Here is an 18450-nt window from a genome sequence, read left to right as displayed (position 1 = left end):
AATTTTCCACACGAGAAACAATGCCCTGCAAAGTTACCCCATTTCAAACGAAAGTGCAAAGGATGCATGCCAAAGCAATTAAGACGTAACCAAGCAGGCCTTTTCTGAGCAGTGTCCCATAACATACACAAACGGTTACGATTCGTGGCCCTTAGGCATCCTTTAACAGTGGCCAGTAGACAGCTCGACAGTTTTCCACTTCAACCCACAACGCTGAAAATCTGCCACTGGGCGCCATGGCACAACATGAACCAAACGGCAATCAAAGAACAATGGCAGTTTAGTCAGCAGATCGGCACGATGATGCTCAGATTTCAACAGCACCTCATAAAAGCCTCGGGGCCCAACAAAAATCTCTTCAACACACTCCCCTTGTAGTAGACTTTGGAGCCACTGGCGAATATAGAAAAGCACTGGGATCCTACCAACGAAGAAGAGTATAACCACACGTTTATAAAACACTGAAAATGAGCGCAACACATTTTTAGGATCCACAGTGGCTTCCAGAACATCTTCAATGTCAGAGCCAGAAAACACTTCATGATTATGTTGAACATAATCACCAAGCATAGTCTCTCTCTCTCTCTCTCTCTCTCTCTCTCTCTCTCTCTCTCTCTCTCTCTCTCTCTCTCTCCTGCCTGTCGTCCACCATCCGTTCGTCCCGTCCATGCGTCCACCCCTCTCCTGCTTGTCGTCCGCCATCTGTTCTCGTCCATTCGTCTCTTGCCCCCCGTCTCTCACTCTCTCTTGTGCCCCGTCCGTCTCTCTCCTACCTGCCGTCCGCCGTACGTTCGTCCCTCTCTCTCCTACCATCCGTTCGTCACTTGCCCCCCGTCCGTTCGCCGTCGATCGTCCGTCTCTCCTGCCGTCCGTTCGTCACTTGCCCCCCATTCGTTCTCCTGTCTCGTCACTGCCCTGTCTGTCACTGCCCCATCCGTCTGTCACTTGCCCTCTCTCTGCCGCACTTCACTGCCCGTCACCGTCGCCTGTCATCTCTCTCTCTCGTCTCACTGGCCCGTCCGTCCGTCACTTGCCCTATCTGTACGGAGTTCGCCCCCAAAATGGAGAAGGTCTAGATAAAGCAGATGATTACCAATGCCATCAACAAAGTCAACAAAGAGTATGACAACGGACTGAGCATAGTGAACATGCAACTGAACAATAAGATTAAACAGCTGGAATTGAAGATAGAAGCCCAAGATGGGGAGATTCAATCACTTAGGTAGCTATTGACTGACATTCAGCTCAGCCCCAAGCTAGAGGAAGGAGAAATACAACCTAGCATGACTGAGGAGCTCACCCGCATCAAAGAGGAAGTACAACAACTCCAAAAAAAGGAGGAGACGACGAAGGACGTTGTTTCTTGGGCAAAGATTCTCAAGAAAACCCAACAGCAAGTAGAGGAGACAGAGCAATGAATTCAAATTGCAAATAAGGGGAAACACCTAGCACATGCACCTACAACAACCATAATCAATGACACATTGGAGGAGGAACAAAAAAGGAAAATGAGAGCACTCCATGTTCGGGTGATGGGGCTGAAGATGCATGAAAAAGTGGATGAGGACACCAAGGTGCTATACACATTAATGAATATTAAAAAAGACACGCATGTCTCCGCTTGGAGAGTGGGCAAGAAAAGCACAGAAAGGGAGAGCTCAAAAGAGTGTGCACTCATTCTCCGCTTCCCCACCATGGAGCCTAGGAGAGACTTTCTAGCTCAACGCCGTACATTGAAGGGGACCAGTGTGTTTTTGGGTAACGATCTCACACCAACCCAACTAGCCCACATGAGGGAGTGCATGCCAAGAATTAAGGCAGCCAGGGAGGGCAAACTCGCCTTCTATAGAGGAGGGAGAGTGGTAGTCATGGAGAGGCGCCACAAATGACGGTGTAAGACCTATGGGACCTATGGGACCAGCCTTGCAGTGGCAGTCTGGAACTGTAATGGAGCCCTCCGATTGGATGTGGGAGCTTTTGAGGAGACATTCAGAGGGAGAGATATAGTGTTCTACTTAGAGACATATCAAGGACCACATACTACACTTCCACGGGTGGCAGGCTATAGGTGGGAGTTAGCTTGCAGGAAGGAGACACGCACAGACCACAGTAATCGCGGGTCAAGAGGAGTGGCAATGTTATTCAAGGAGAAGCTACAGCAGATGATCCAGGTAGTCCGCAGAGATGAGCAGGCCAGATACATGTGGGTGAGAGTGCGTGGTGAGGAACGCACTTTGTATGTTGCCATATGCTATTTTCCCCCTATGACGTCCCAATACGCCCCACCCAAGGGGCAATCACCATATGTGGCTTTGGATGAGGATATTTGGGAGTTCACGAAGAAGGGAGAGGTTATCTTACTAGGAGACTTTAATGCCAGGACAGCCTCCCATCAGGTGTCTTTCTTTGATACATCTGAGGAGATGCTACAGGAGCAAGATGTGTCAAAGCTACAGCTAGAGAGGACATCTCAGGATATGGAGGAAGTCACCGAATATGGTAGATACCTTGTGGAGATGGGCACAACACACAAGTTGGCCATTCTTAATGGCTTGGCTAGATACCCTCTTTCCAGCGCCTTCATATGTTATCCTCACCGACATGGTGCCAGCATAGTAGACTATGTTCTTGCCCCACCGATGCTGATATCTCACATCTAGAACCTCTCAATATCCCCACGCCTTCTCGGAGTTGTAGTGGATCATGCCTACCTATCATTCACCATCGACCTCCAATTCACTGACACGCAGACCCATCATGCAGCTCACCGGCACCCGAGATACCTCTTTTCCAGAGAGACAAAGGATACCTATGAGGCGGAGATCCTTAGATTGTTACATATGCAAATCCCGACGTTCCACTACAGGAGCTGACTCAGCAGTTCAGTGAGGCCCTACACATCGCTGCAGGTGTAGCCTTCCCACACTCACAACCCACACAGAGAGACTCCACTCGGGTGACACCTCGGAACAGCTAGTATGATGATGAGTGCCGTTAGACCAGAGCATGGCTACAGAGAGAGATAGCACTGGGGTCCCAAACAGGCACAGATACTATTTAGACGCCTCACACGGCGGAAGAAGAGAACATTCTTGGCCCAGTTGGAGCGAGACCTATATCAGTTATTCTTGAGCTAGGACTCTAGAGAGGCTAGGAGGCTTTTTAGAGAGCATTGCCCGACCACACCTATTACATCCACCGTTGTATGGGAGGAGTATGCAGCTAGTATGATGATGAGTGCCATGAGACCAGAGCATGGCTACAAAGAGAGATAGCACTGGGGTCCCAAACAGACACAGATACTATTTAGACGCCTCACACGGCAGAAGAAGAGAACATTCTTGGCCCAGCTGGAGCGAGACCTATATCAGTTATTCTTGAGCCAGGACTCTAGAGAGGCTTGGAGGCTTTTTAGAGAGCATTGCCCAACCACACCTATTACGTCCACCGCTGTATGGGAGGAGTATGCAGCTAGTCTTTATACTGTGGAGGGTCAACCACCTCTTCCTGACCCGCTTGAGCCTTGTCCAGAGACCACCACTTTCTTTACAGAAAGTAGGGTTCGAGAGGCCATTGGCAGACTTAGCAGAGGAAAGGCACAAGATCATGATGGATTAGTAGACGAGCACTTGATCCATGCTAGAGATTTGGTGGCAGGATTCCTAGCTTACATGTTTAACAGAGCCATGTGTGAAGGCCTACCAAAAAGCTGGAGCACGAACACTATTGTGCCTATCCTCAAGTCAGAGGACCCTACTCTACGCAGTAACTATCAGACTATCATGGTTGGACATACATTGGCTAAGTTATATGCTTCCATCCTTGAGCATGAGTTAAGCAGGTGAGCAGAGATGTGAGGTCTTGGAGCACGGGGACAGGCTGGCTTTAGGAGAGGCTTCTCCACATTGGATCACATCCTCACACTCAGAGCGGTCATTGAGAAAGAAAGGGCCCATGGCCGATGGACCTACTACTACTTTGTGGACTTCCGCAAAGCCTTTGACACAGTACCGAGAGACAGGCTGATAAGTAGATTGCATACCATGGAAGTACCGAAAGAGCTCAATTGGGGTATTTTGGCATTGTATGAGAGAGTTGTGGGCAGAGTCCGAACACTTAAGGGCCTTTCGGCACCTATTTACTCCACCATTGGGGTGAAGCAGGGATGCCCCCTCTCTCCGACATTATTTGGCCTGTACATTGATGGGATTGCTGATTACATTTCACAGGAAGGAGATAGAGGAGCTCCACTAGCTGGCACTTGGATACCCCTCCTATTGTATGCAAATGACATTCTATTGATAGCTGACTCTCCAGAGGGTCTACAAAGACACTTGGATGCACTACACTCTATGCTTTGGATACTAGCTTTCAGTGAACCTTGGTAAAACCAAGGTGATGGTATATAATACTACACCACAGTGGGTCAGGAGATCAGCACCTAAATTCACATATGGATCTGAGGAGTTGGAGTATGTGGATTCTTATACATACCTAGGAGTCTTATTCACAAGGCCCACCTTTTCTATGCGAGAGGTAGTGGACACTAGACTGACTCACGGATACACAGCACTAGGTGGTTTGGAGAGGATGTGCTCACACATGCAATTCCAAGAACCCCGCACCAACCTATGGCTCTTCGATACACTGGTCACATCCACACTACTTTATGGAGTACAGATATGGGGGCCTAGTCTTGACCACCGTAGCAGATCAGGGCGCAATTATGACGAATGGAGATAGATGGAGAAACCCCTAGTGTCCATGATATCCAGGATGATCAAATGTAAGGCCTTAGTGCCACATGAGATCATCAGAGCCGAGCTAGCAACTACACCGATTGTGGTAGAGGCCCTCACCCGATCGGTCGCATATATACATAGCCTATGGGACTTACCCAGACACAGATATGCACAGTTGGCCCTTGAGTCCTCCAAACAACTTGCCAAAGAGGGTGATACTTCATGTTGGTATGCACAGATGTCGGCCTGGTTTGAGTTGCCTGGCTTTAGCATGGACAAGTTACCCCCCTTCCAGTACTCCCTTTATACACCATCTCTTGATCTGAGCAGGTTAGAGATCCGCAAGATCATCAGGATGGATCTTACCCAGTTGGATATTAGAGACATGGTTGATGCCAGGGCAAGAGCTAGGGACAAAGATGGCTTTCTACCACGTGCATTTCCTTCATACTACAGATGATGGATTTATTGTTCGCCCGAGATACATGGACATCCACCTTTCCAATGGGATTGTACTATTGGCTAGTTGCGCACCTCCTCACATCAGCTAGAGATTGAGACTGGCAGATATAGATCCATCCCACCAAAGGAGCGCGTATGCCAGATATGCCAATTAGAGCCAGAGACAGAGGAGCATTATATTTGCCGCTGCCCAGCGTATTATGAGGTCCGTGATCGTTTCCACTGTCTCTTTAGAGACGGATTTGGACCACTATCTAGAGTCATGGATTTTACCGATCAGCGATGCCTTGGCCTCTTTCTTCTTGAGATACAACAGTTTTGTGGCATGCGCCTCAGGAGGAGCACAGCTACTCCAGGACATCGAGGCCCTTCACAGAGGCAACTCACAAACTTCTTTGCAAAGAAGACTCAGAAGACTTCAATACAGTTATAGCCACAATCCACACGAGAGCCTCTCTCACCGCCACAGTCCACACACAAACAAGGAGTATTGATTGATCGAGCCGTTCAGCTTAGCCGATCCAGATGTCCTAGGCCTCGGCACAAACATCGACGACACCTTCATAGGTGGATACAGGGAATTATTGCTCGGGCTAGAGCTAGGTCCTCCATACCCACATGAGATTGTACCATTTGGAGCTCATTGTTACTAGATAGAGCTCTATGTTTTACACATAGCCATAGTTAGTTTCTTTTCTTATTTTGCTTTGTGCTACATACATATTTTGCCCAGACAGTGGTACCATCATACACATGATTGTAACTCATTGTCTCATAGATCATTTTGGCCTTTTGTAGACGTTAATATATCATTTCGTTTCTCTCTCAAGCTTCTCATATCCTCTTAGTCTCTCTCTCTCTCTCTCTCTCTCTCTCTCTCTCTCTCTCTCTCGCTAGTTGCACTAGTACCACATACGAAAGGTTTGATACTATACCATACTTTAGGTACCATACCTTACGTATTAGTACCATAAGGTACCAACTTAATGGATGCATCTTTCCCATTCCAACTGCACTTTGGGACGAGCTAAATGCTCCTTATATTAATATGATTCTCCCATGAGATTAAGTTATTTGAGATTCAAACAATTTCTTTCAACCTTCTCTCTCTCAAGCCCACACTTCTCTTATTTGTAAGATCATGCATGTATGATATATCCACTCCCATCTATGTAGTTATAAGTTGTAGGTAGCAGTAGCACATGTTGCACATTCCGCATTAGGTTTTGGCATATTACCCTAAAGTACTAATCTTATATACTCTAATAGCATTGCTATTTAAACTTGAAATATCTATTCTATTATCTTTTTTCTAAAATAATCAAGTTATTTTTTTTGTCGTTCTAATATCGTACCGTACCTTATAAAATCTTAAGGTACCATTTAGTACCGTATTTTATCGTACCGTACCGTATCGTACCTTTCGTACCTGACAACTATGTCTCAAAGTCCTCTCTCATGTTAGTGAAATCTAGAATAGGAGTAGAAAAATAAGGTGAAGGTGAAAGTGGAGTGTCGTCCTCCTCACCGAGTCCATAATGCCGTCTCAAGGCCTCCAGTGTGATGGAGAAACCTGATAGGACATCGTAGGAACTGGAGAATAAGATGTCTGGGACATTGTGATTCGGTTACGAGTTGTATTGTGTGTCTCGCACAAAGACTAGCTCTCCACAATATCCGCAAGATACTATTTACAAGAGCACCAGCTTTGATACCATGTGAAGAAAACTGCTAGGGTTTCCACTTAGGAAACACAAGAGCATATGACCACGACAGAAACACAAAGAGACAAACACAAACACAAAAAGCAAAACTCAAACCCTAAACGCAAAACTCAAAACTCAAACACAGAAACTCAAACACAAACAAAAGAAGGGAGAGAAGAATACAACTCTGAAGTGAATGTAAGAGTGTACAGATACTCAAGGGCAAAGCAGTGTGTCGAAGAGTGACGTCCATCGGAGATAGGTCCCAAGTATTGTGACCACCAATCGGAGTGACGGAGTGAGAAAAACACCAAACGTTGATCACCAGAGTGTGAGGAGATTGAGGTGACTGCAAAGGATGATGCCTGATGATGTGGGTGAAGTAGCAAAACATAGCAGTAGAATGACGCAATAAAACATCGCAATAAAACGAGACAATAAAACGCAAGAGGAGAACACCGCAGTGAAATGCCGCAGTAGAATGCTGCAATAAAACGCGGTAGTAAAACCGAGTAGTAGAACATCGTATTAAAACGCCACAGTAAAACGCGGCAATAGATCGCCGCAGTAGAACGAGGTAATGGCAGCAATCGCGAAGGCTATATGTCACGAGGATGTGAAAATTTGATGCTTTGCTTATGTTTAATTGACATTTGATTAAAGGATTAATCAAATGTGCAATTAAAAGATGCACATGTGAGGTGCAAGCTACTTTCTCACAGTTAAAGACCAAAGGACCCTATGAAAAAGATAGGTGTCAAAGGCAAAAGTTGTAACAAGTTACACTTGTTAGATTCTAGGTGAATTTTGGTGTCAGTTTGCCCCTAGGACCATTAATTGGCCATTAAGTGTCAGTGGTGACACTAGGGACTAGGCATTAATTAATGGATTAATGCTTGCCCAAGGGTCAATCAATGCATGGGACCACTTTGAGTTGCAAATGGCCTAGCCAATTAATTTTTGGATAGGCAAGGTCAATTTTCTGGGCATGGACTAAGGGCTGAATTAATTTTCAGAATTAATTAGTTCTGAAAATTAATTAAATGGCTGGAAATTGCTGAAAATGAATTAAGAAAGCTGCCACTTGGCAAAACTTTCCCATGGAAGGAGGGAAAAGGCTAAATAGGGCTGAAGGGAGAGGGAAATCTCGTTTTTTCATTTTGGAGCTGTGGGAAAGAGGTGTTGGACTATTGCTGCTAGCTTTTGGGGCCAATTCCCAGTCATTGGAGACCATTTTGGTGATGGAGATTGCATATTCTTGACCTTGGGAAGCTGACAATTGCTACTGATGCGCATTCTCCTTAAGATCACAGTTTCTGATGCTCCTATTGTTGTTGGTGCATCCGTTTGGGGCTGGTAAGCAGAGAGCAGCAACTAATTTTGATCAGTTCTTCGCAACAAATCTCAAAATTTTCTCTCTCTACAGCATTCTCTCATCTCCTTCAGCCTATGCTCAGCCATTCTCAGCAATTCTCAGCCATTCAGAGATCTCAGTCATTTTTGGTGGGCTGATCTGTAATTTCTGCAGTAAACCCTAATTCACAGCAGAAATTAGCGTTTACCAGCCACCTTGGGATCCGTGCCAGAGATTGAAGGCTCAAGGGACTGAAATCAATAGCTGATAGTTGAAGATTATCAAGGGATTTCAGGAGCCAGCCCTTCCCGAAGTAGCATTTGGCCAACCAAGTGTCAAATTGGAGAAGAAGTCCTGGGTGAAACAAGGGGCAAATGACCCAAAAGGCTTGCTGGACATTTATGACAGCAAGAGCAATTGGTTAGCAAGAGGAGATTGAAGAATCTCAAGTTGTACTCCTTCCAATTGAATGAAAGCTAAAGAAATACCGCAAGGGGCGCCAATTTTGGGGTCAACAGGGCGTCTACTGTCCAAGAATGTTATGGTAAAGTGTGTATTTCATTTTATGTGCATTTATTTATTGCTGTAATTAACTCTTAAATCAGGTTATCACCACCCATTCCAAGAAGGAAGACTGGTTTCATGGTTCCATTGCCGGGATACATCAAATCTCTTGATTTGGTGGGCCCGAGACACCTGATTGCAAGCCAACGCTTTGTGCTAGTGCTAATTTTTGTGCTCAGCTGAGAAATTACAGCAACATGTCTTCATACAGTGAGATGGAATCAAGCAGTAATGATGCCTCTCAATATGGACATTCTCATGGGAATGAAGGAAATGCAATGCCTAATCTTGGACAAGGCTCTCATGATGGACAACAAGCTGAAAATGTTGCTGTTGGGCAAGATGCAGGGCCTTCAAGCCGTCATGAGGTAGATGACCAGCAAAGTGAAGAGGAATTTGATGACCAGTTCAAGAATTGGATAAAGATAGCAGAAAATCTCTTTGCTAAATTGGCAAAGGATCCTCAGTTCACCCGATTTTTCAATGCTCCGAAGAAGGACAGCAAGGGCAAGAAGAAGAAGTCAACTTCTACACCTTAAGGACAGCAAAGTACACCGAAGGTAGTGCCAAATCCTTCACTTGAAGCTCCTAAAGCGACCAATGAAGCTAAACAGTTGGTACCTATGGAGCAAGGAATGCAAATGCAAGGCCATTATGGAAGTGCCAATCCAATGGATTTTGGACAGCTGGGCATGCATGCTATGATGGGGCAGCCAGGATACTTTGATAGTAGTACGATTTTTCATGCAATGGTTGGCCAAGGGCCGCATACGGGAATGCATGGCACAAATCCCTATGGTATGTAGCAGCCAATGCATGGTGTGCAAGGCCCATTGTATTCGAGTATGGCTGGAAATGTGCAAAACCCTATGTATGGTAGCATTGGCTTGATGCCTCGGGCACAAAGTGGAATGTTTGGCAATGCATCTGCACCCTCGAATGCTTATGGGGCTCAAGGAATGACTGCTGGTCATCCAAATGCTTCATTTGGGCTTGGTCATGATGTAAATACAGCAAATGCACCCTTTTTGCAGCAGCCAATGTATGACAACTTGACTCCCAAAGGGGAAGCAAAAGACTGATGAGGGTGGAAAAGCAGTGAAGTTTGAGTCCTTCAGTGGTGCACAAGATAGGCTGAAAGCTTTGACCTTCACAACAGTTTGATGCAGCCTATTCAGGGGGAAACTTCACCGAATCCTCTAAGATTTGAAAGGCAACCACTTTCTTTAAGGGGAATGCATTGCAGTGGTGGTCCAAGCTCACCGTCAACATGGGTACAATTGAAGCAAATGTTTGCATCAAATTGGTTGACTAGGACCTTTGAGTTGGACATCATGACAGCTTGGAACAAGCTTGATGCAAAGGAATGCAAGAATTTAGAGCAATACAAGTTTTGGGATGCATTGTTACCGTCACTTCTTATCGTGCCGTACCCCTTCATGAGCAAGTGGAAAAATATGTATGTGGGCTGCCAAAAGGAATCAGGGATTTTTGCATAAAATCCACCGTGTCTAACATGTCTCGGCTCATAGAGACTACTGCTACAGCCGATGCTTTGCTGCATGGAAAGGATTTGGGCTTCCAAGAGAGCGGAGAGAAGCCGAATAAAAAGTTGTTTAAGGCTGAGAAAAGGGGCATATCTGAAAACCAGCCTGAAAAGAGACCAAAACAGCAAAGAAAGGGCTCAAAAACATTGGCACAACGTAGGGAATTGATGGCTGCAAATAAATGCTTTATTTGTGAACAGGAGGGTCATATTGCAAAGAACTGTCCCAATAGGCAGCAAGCTGCAAAATCAGAAAATCAGGGAGATCCTAAAGGTAAAAGGCCCAAAACATCAGTGGGATTGGTGCCCGATGTTGTTAGTGATCAGACCAATGATGATGCTACTGAGTTGTGCAGAGCACGGGGCAAAATTAGGGATCAGCATACATTGATCTTCTTTGATAATGGTGCACGAGCCAACTTCATCTCTACTGACATGGCAGCCCGTCTAGGCATCAAAGAGGATGAGATGGGAGCCATGGGGGAAGTTGGAATGGCATGTAAGGGTCATGCAGAACCTGTCACACCACTCATTGGAAAGCTTCGGTTGCACATACAGGGATATGTGGACAGCGAAGAGTTTTACATTGCTCCACTTGAGGGTTGTGATGTGTTGCTTGGTATGCCATGGTGCCACCGTATGCATGCAGTGATTGATTCATATGCAAAAGAGATCACTATTCAACATAAGGGAAAGACACTCACACTTGATGTAAAGTTGAAAGGGGAATCTGTCTCTATTGTATCTGCAGCTGCTATTTCTAAAGTAATGAAAAATCATCTTTCAGCGTATTTAGTTTTTGCTAAGGATAAGGATGATAGTGAGAATGTTGGGAATATGTCTAAATTAGAGAATGATCGCATGTCATTTCTGAAAATGTATGCTGATTGCTTCTCTCGGTCACTTCCAGGGCAGCTACCACCTGAAAGACCCGGAGATCATGGCATAGACCTTATCCCTGGAAGTAGCCCTCCTAATAACCCACTTTGGGAATACTCGCAATCACTGCGAAAATGGTCTGTCTAATGGCACTCTAATGGCATGCACAGCAATGGTCCTTGAGCAATCCTCGTTGTGAGTGACCTTGTGCTTACTATCCTTTTTCTTATGGTCTTCCGAAGTTGGCTGACGAGTTGTTGCTGAGGTAGATAACTTCTTTGACTTAAAAATTAGGACAACTCGATGGAAAATCCTGGTCGACTAGCTACCCCCACTTGCAACCAAAGTAACATCAAAACTATTTGCATATCTGTAGACCTCCTTAAGCGAGTGAAGAGGATTGTGGAGTACCTCATTCTAGTAATCCGACGGAAATCCAAAAAGATATAAAATATAGAGCAACGCTTGAGAATCATCCAAGGTCTTTGTTTTATACAATAAATCTTTGAATTCTTGAGAGAGTACATTCAAGCTTTTCTTTCCCAAACCAAGCTTAAATAATTTTCGAAAACTTTCAATCCAATCATCAATCACGAAACTTTCCGAAAAACAGATTAAAAATCAATCCATGTCACTAGCTTAGGGTGTAGACGCACCCACCAAGTGTATGCCTTCCCCTGTAGCATAATTTGTATCTAACCAATGCACTAGGCATCATCAAATTGATACAAATAAAAATATGCCGTCCATTTGGCTAACCATAAATCGATGTTCGTCTCTCATCACATTCCTTCTTTCTCCCTTTATAAAGGGATCAGGTTGGAATTAAAGAGACAACATTCTCATGGTTATGGGCATAAACGGAAAATAGAGAGTACAGAGCTTAGCTAACTAGTACTACGTTTCCTTTACTTGATCTTGAAGAATCGCCATGATAGACGAATCCCCTTTGGACTTGAAAGAAGAAGAAGTCTCATGATACTGCCCGTGCGTGTGTTCGGGTTGACCAAACAGGTTTCCTCCATAAACTGAGGTTTAGTGGAAACGGGTGCATCAAAGGGAGATACTCCACCGAAAGACATAATGGATAAGATAATATATTGAGAGGGATTAAGAAATTTGAGAGAGCATACAAAAAGTTGTGCAATTAAGACTTGAGAGAGAGAGAAAGAATAAGATTGTAAACAGATTGCAGTAAGTGTTTAATCTTCTTTTTTTTCCCCTTTCTTTTTTTTTGAAGAAACAAGGGGATAGATCAAGGGGCTTGCTTCAAGTCACATTACAAATAAGAACGGTGGACCAAGGTCACAACAATGAAATTTTATAATGGTTTGAGAAAATAATAACATTAAGTGAATGTGTCTTTAACATGCATGCAAGTAACATGGCTTAATTCCTAGTATAGAAAGGTTTATTTCCTCCACGTGGAGGATTAAATGGATGAAACGTAGCTCGGAGTAGCCACACCAATTATGAGCATGCCGACATAATTGACTGGCACCCCAATCTGTCGCTGCCCTTCACGTCACAAAAGAAGGAGATCAAGGCAACTTCTCTTCCACCCATCACATCACGAAGCAAGCGACTCTTCTCTCTTCCTGCTCATCGTCGATCAGTCGGATCCACATCCTCTAGCTTCGTAATAAAAAATAAAAAAAATTAATTTCACTCTCCCCCCAATCACAATCACCCTCTCTCTCAACAATTAATGACAATCGTCTTCTCTCTCAATGATTATCACAATCGTCTTCGCTCTCAACAATTAAATTTTCTCTTTTTCCTTATCTTTCTCTCTCCCAAATTGCCGAAATTCACACTTAAATCCAAGGTAAGCTTTAATGTTAATGCTAAGATTAAAAAGAACGCTAGCATTAAATGTTAGCACAATAATAACATTTACTGATACATTAACATCAAATGTTAAATTGACGAAAATTACCATGAAAGGAAAAAAACTTATGATGCTTATTCAAGACATTGGGCTTCAATTTCTGACATGGGTCTACCATAGCCCCAGAGTGGCAGCTCTCCAACTCTGATTGTCAAAACCACCAAAAAACCATGCACACAAGTATTGCCTCAATACAAAACCCAAGCACAAGTATGAAACAAAAAGCATACATTCCTCTCATACCAACCACTTGCAACACATGCCCCCCGTGCACGGCCCTCCTACCAACAGTGTCCCATACCACCCTTAACGAGATAAAGGTGTACATGTCAAGCATGGACCATTACAGTTCCCTGAGCATCAGTGGTTTTGTGCACATCATTGGATCTTGCATCCAATTGCAGGTTGATACTCCGATACCGATGAAACATCTCCCTAGGGTCCAACCTGCACACGAGACATGACGCAAGCCAAACTCACACAAAAGGGGCTAGACATCAAACTCACCTCCTAACCATAGAGCCAAGCAAACTCACCCCCGAGCTTGGGAGCTAGCAGCACTACACACCACAACCACATCTCAAGGGTTGACATCCCATATTGCTAGCTCATACTATCCCAATGTACGGATGTGTTGGCCAATGGGCCAAGAGTCCAAGAGTGGTGATCTCACAATGAATGTGCATAATAGCGCTTGGAGTCCTATTTATAAAACTCGGCTGTCTTAACCCCAAAATATCCTTAGTGCATTTGCACTAAGTCACTTCGTAACCACCGTGACCAATGCTACTAGCACCCATCCAGATGTCCAAGGACATAACAATAACTATAGGCAACCAAGTTGCCTGTAGTTTCGACCAGCTTGTCTCTCTCTTCTTATAAGAGAAACAAAGCCATCCAAGGTCTTTAAATTTCAAAAAATGGATTTACTCTGCTAGTATCTTAGTGATAAACCTTGAAAAGTCTAGAAAAAGAATTGCAAATTGTTAAGGTTGAAGGTTTTTATATGTGCTCCAAAGTTTTACTTGTGAATGCTATATACCTAAAGGCTGATGTTTTCATTCTTACTTTGCATGTATGTGCTCCAAAGTTTTACTTGTGAATGACATATACCTAAAGGCTAATGTTTTCATTCATACTTTGCATGTTTCCTCTTTTAAATGCACTAACAATTTTTAAGAAAATTATCTTAGGTTCTTCTCTCGCTAGTACCTCTTATCGGCCTTTTGTGCATTACAGCTTGTTTCACTACATTCCATCATTAGAATATTTTAACATAGCACTACTTCTCTAATTTGTTTTCACCATTATTTGTAAGTTTGTCCTGAGATTTGCAAATTTTGAAAATTCATTTTCAGCATCTTGTCATTTGTCATTCACATGGCACATCAAATGGCACACAAAGCATCTTCACCTCCCAACACAAGTACATCTTTGAGCTTCTTTCGAAGTTTGGTATGGCTAGGTGTCGTCAACCTATTTTTTGCCCCATGGACCCATAGTCCAAATTGGTTACTAACGAACACCCCCTTCCTAATGCTACCAGGTACAAGTATCTTATTGGATCACTAATCTCGCTTATCTATACTACGTCAAACATCTCTTTTGTGGCGGCATCATTGTGTTCTTTCATGAAGACTCCTATTCAAGCTCACTGGTAACCTGCTTCGAATGTGTTGCACTACTTACCGAGGACTCAATCCTACAGGATCATGTCTTGAGAGGGGGCCACTCTTGCTAGATGGAGTGACTCAGATTGGACAGGTCATGTGGAGTCAAGACGCTCCACTATAGGTTTTGCTTTCTCCCTCAGCTCGGGAGCTATCTCATGGAGCAGCAAGAAGCCGCCTATCAAGGCCTTATCTTCTACAGAGGTTGAGTATCATGCACTTTGTTCTATAGTTCCAGAGGCAATTTGGCTCCATTGCTTGTCGACGGAGAGTGGCTTTCAAGTTTCCATAGATAGGACTCACAACTGCGCATGGATAACCAGAGGGCTTTAGCTCTGGCCAAGAACCATGTGTTTCATGCTCGCACAAAGCACATTGAGGTTCACTACCACTTTTTTCGAGAGTGGATCATGGATTCTGAGTTAGCAATGGCATACTATCCACGGCAAACAATGCGGTAGATCTCTTCATGAAGCCTCTTCCACATGCTTCTATGCTTCATCATATGAGATTATTGGGTCTTCAAACACTTCAAGGATCTAAGAGGGGGAAAAAATTAGCCTGCCATATTTTGTCAATCTGTCATCTATTGGTTGTGAGCTCCGTCAGCGTTTGACAAGAATATTGGAGCTCTAACTGTTCTAGAGCACTTAGTTTTTGTGTGTATTTCTTTTTCAACGAGTGTCAGAGTGTTCATACTATGCATACCACAGTTTCCACAATCAAGAGCTAATTATTCGTGATTTGTGCAGGGTGGCCTGATTACTAGAGAGGGGCAACATTTTTCATCTCTAGTTGGGACTGGTTGGCTAGTTTTTGACTAGCCAATTGCACATTTATGGCCCTAGATTGAAAGTTGGCCAGATTTGGTGTTTTGTGGCTATTTATAGCCAGCCCACTAGTTGGGGCATCTCATTTTTTCTATCTTCTGCACTGCAGATGCACACTCACATTGCAGCATTCTTCTGTGTCATTCACAGGGGTTGCTGGCTGCACACTCCGACTCCATCACCATCGCCAACTCCATCACCATCTCTAGTGTGTCATCATTTTCCAGCCTGATCCAATCCCTCATTGATGCTTTGGCTATGTGCAAGCCTCAAGGACTGATCAGTCCATCATTGTATTCAGCATTCTTTCCAGATTTAGTGCAATCTTCTCTTTCATTCCTGGCTCCTCCCTTCTATTCTCTTTGTTTGGTGTTTCTCTTCCATTGCACACACTCACGCAAATATCCATGCTGGTCATTGATCTTCTTCATCAAATAATTCCTCCAAGATACCTTCCCATGCTGGTCCATTCTTTTTCAACCTTTCCAAAGGCATATCCAACAAATCAAAGAGGTGCACTTACTGCTGCAAGACAGGGCACATAGAATGTCGTAGGCACATTGCATTGGAGGAGTGCAGTCTTACTGTCACCAATAAGACCGCCAACCTCGCCAAGCACAAGGAATATATTTTCTTCATGGAGTGTTAGTATAATCCTCCTATTCATAATGCTTGTTTTTCTCTCACTAATGTAGCTTCTACTTGGATAATGGTGCCTCTAGGAACACCACTTCTTGTCAAGAATTATTCTCATACATTTCTCATGTACCTAAGGGGCCCACAATTATGTGTGCAAACACTATCTCCTATGCAATTGAAGGCATTGGGTAATATGCAAGTTAATACTATTTCTGGCACGTCCATGATGTTGCAGGATGTCCTCTTATGTGCCAAGCATTAAGAAGAATCTTCTTTCCATCTTATTCATTGCTACTATGGACTTCCGCCTTCTTTTTTATGGCCCTCAATGGGTGGTTTATGATGATCAAGTACTTTCTTCCATTGTATTGACCGACACACTCACATCAAGACTTTAATGTCTTGATTCTTATGATCAAGAGCATGCTGAAATTTCTCTTGGTCACGCTCCTTCAATGAGTGATCTTTTTTTGGCACATGTTCCTTCAGTGCCATATATTTCACATTTGCTAATTTTTAGTGCTAATATTGATTATTTGCTTATTATTGGGATCAATGCTGTCCAAATTGCAGCATTACAGCATCATTTTCAGCAGCTACTTGCTGTCATTTATGTGGGTGTTCTTTGTCCACCTTTGGCTCCCCAATTTGTCATCATTGAGGAAGGCATACTTCCATCACCAACAAAGTATTCAACTGCCCAATCAAGCATCATCATTGACAGCACTTTTGTGAATCATTGGCAAGCAGTGAAGAGTGTCTTCACATACCTCAAGGACACTGAGGATTTAAGCCTTTTCTTCAAGGTTGTTTTTTCACTTATACATGGATTCATTGATCATGATTGGGCTGGTTATTTAAAAGACATTTTGATAGATCTTTTTATAAAGGCTATTCCTCTATCAAAGTTTCAAGCTATTCAATTATTTCTACATGTGATACCTTTTAAAACATGATATGTCATTCATTGTATTGTCATGTGCTATATCCATCAAGATGATCATGTCCAACCATGACCACATATAGAGGATTTTGTTATCTTTCCTAGACTAGTCCACCCATTCCAAGGAGAGGAATTCATAGGCCATCTCATGGGCTATACAATGATGCCCTTTGATCCATGATCTTGGCTCCTTAGGCATTTAAACTATCATTAAATATAGTTGTCGCCCCTATTGTCTTAGACACTAAGTGACACTAGGATTAGGGCTTTAGTTAGGATTTCCTATGGCGGTCAAATTGTTTAGGATTTCATTTTAATATAAAAAGACACTTTGTGCGTCATCAGCACACAAGTGTGGCATTTTCATTATGATCACCTGGAGCATTCGCCTGTCACACACCCGTTAGTATGGCCTACAAATCTGAAATCTTAGAACTGGGGAAAGAGTTGAATACATTTAAGAAAAAAGAAATGGACGTGCAAGAAGAATTACAAAAAGAGAAAGAGGCTTTGAAGGCATGTGAAAGGGAGGTTCACTCGTGGGCAGAAGTGGCAAAGACAACACAAAAGCAGATAGAAGAAGCCAGCCCATGGATTGAGGTAGTAAAAAACAATAAGGGAACATCAGTGAACAAGACTGAAGTAATGAATGCTACCTTGGAAGAAGAGGCTAGGAGACGGGCTAGGGTTTTACATGTACGGGTAGTAGGATGGGAGGAGAAGAGCAGCCCACAGGAAGATGCTAAGACACTTGCTGACAAAATTGGGGCTTCAAACGTACCTATTGTCAATGCTTGGAGAGTGGGGAAAGAGGACTCTAAGTCCAAGGCTCTAATTCTTCGCTTTGGAGACAGAGAAAAAAAAGGTCTTCTCCAACAGGAGAGGCCTCAAGGGTGAGAAGATTTATTTGGATGAGGACCTTACCCCAGCACAAATAGTGCATCGTAGAGAACACATGCCCAAGGTATTGGAGACTCGCAAAGAGGGAAAGTGGGTTGTTTATAGGGATGGACGAGTCATCATCACTGACAAAAGGACTTCATGACGGTACGAGGCCTATGAGACACTTCGGATGTCAATATAGAATTGTAATGAAGCCCTACGCTTGGATGCTGGTTACTTTGAAGATAGCTTCCGAAACATAGATATAGCAATGTACACAAAAATACACCAATGTAAAGGTAGCCGACTACCAGACGTGCCGGGATACAGGTGGAAAAGTGC

The 18450-nt window shown here is 43.7% G+C and overlaps 1 protein-coding gene and 2 pseudogenes across 2 annotated transcripts in view; 2 read left to right on the top strand and 1 right to left on the bottom strand.

Annotated features, from left to right (window-relative positions):
* Positions 1 to 18450, bottom strand: part of LOC148019412 (Clathrin adaptor complexes medium subunit family protein) — an 83531-nt gene that overhangs the window by 34674 nt on the left and 30407 nt on the right. The window lies entirely within an intron of this gene.
* LOC148019414 (uncharacterized) lies at positions 1284 to 2993 on the top strand (annotated as a pseudogene).
* On the top strand, positions 4044 to 17239 carry LOC148019413 (uncharacterized; annotated as a pseudogene).

Source organism: Lygodium microphyllum, chromosome 20, assembly GCF_053477565.2.
Source record: "Lygodium microphyllum isolate KBCC chromosome 20, Lygodium_microphyllum_v1.1.10, whole genome shotgun sequence".
In the NCBI taxonomy this organism is placed as follows: domain Eukaryota; kingdom Viridiplantae; phylum Streptophyta; class Polypodiopsida; order Schizaeales; family Lygodiaceae; genus Lygodium; species Lygodium microphyllum.
Note: the sequence above shows the minus strand (reverse complement) of the source record. Positions and strands in the feature narration are given on the sequence as shown.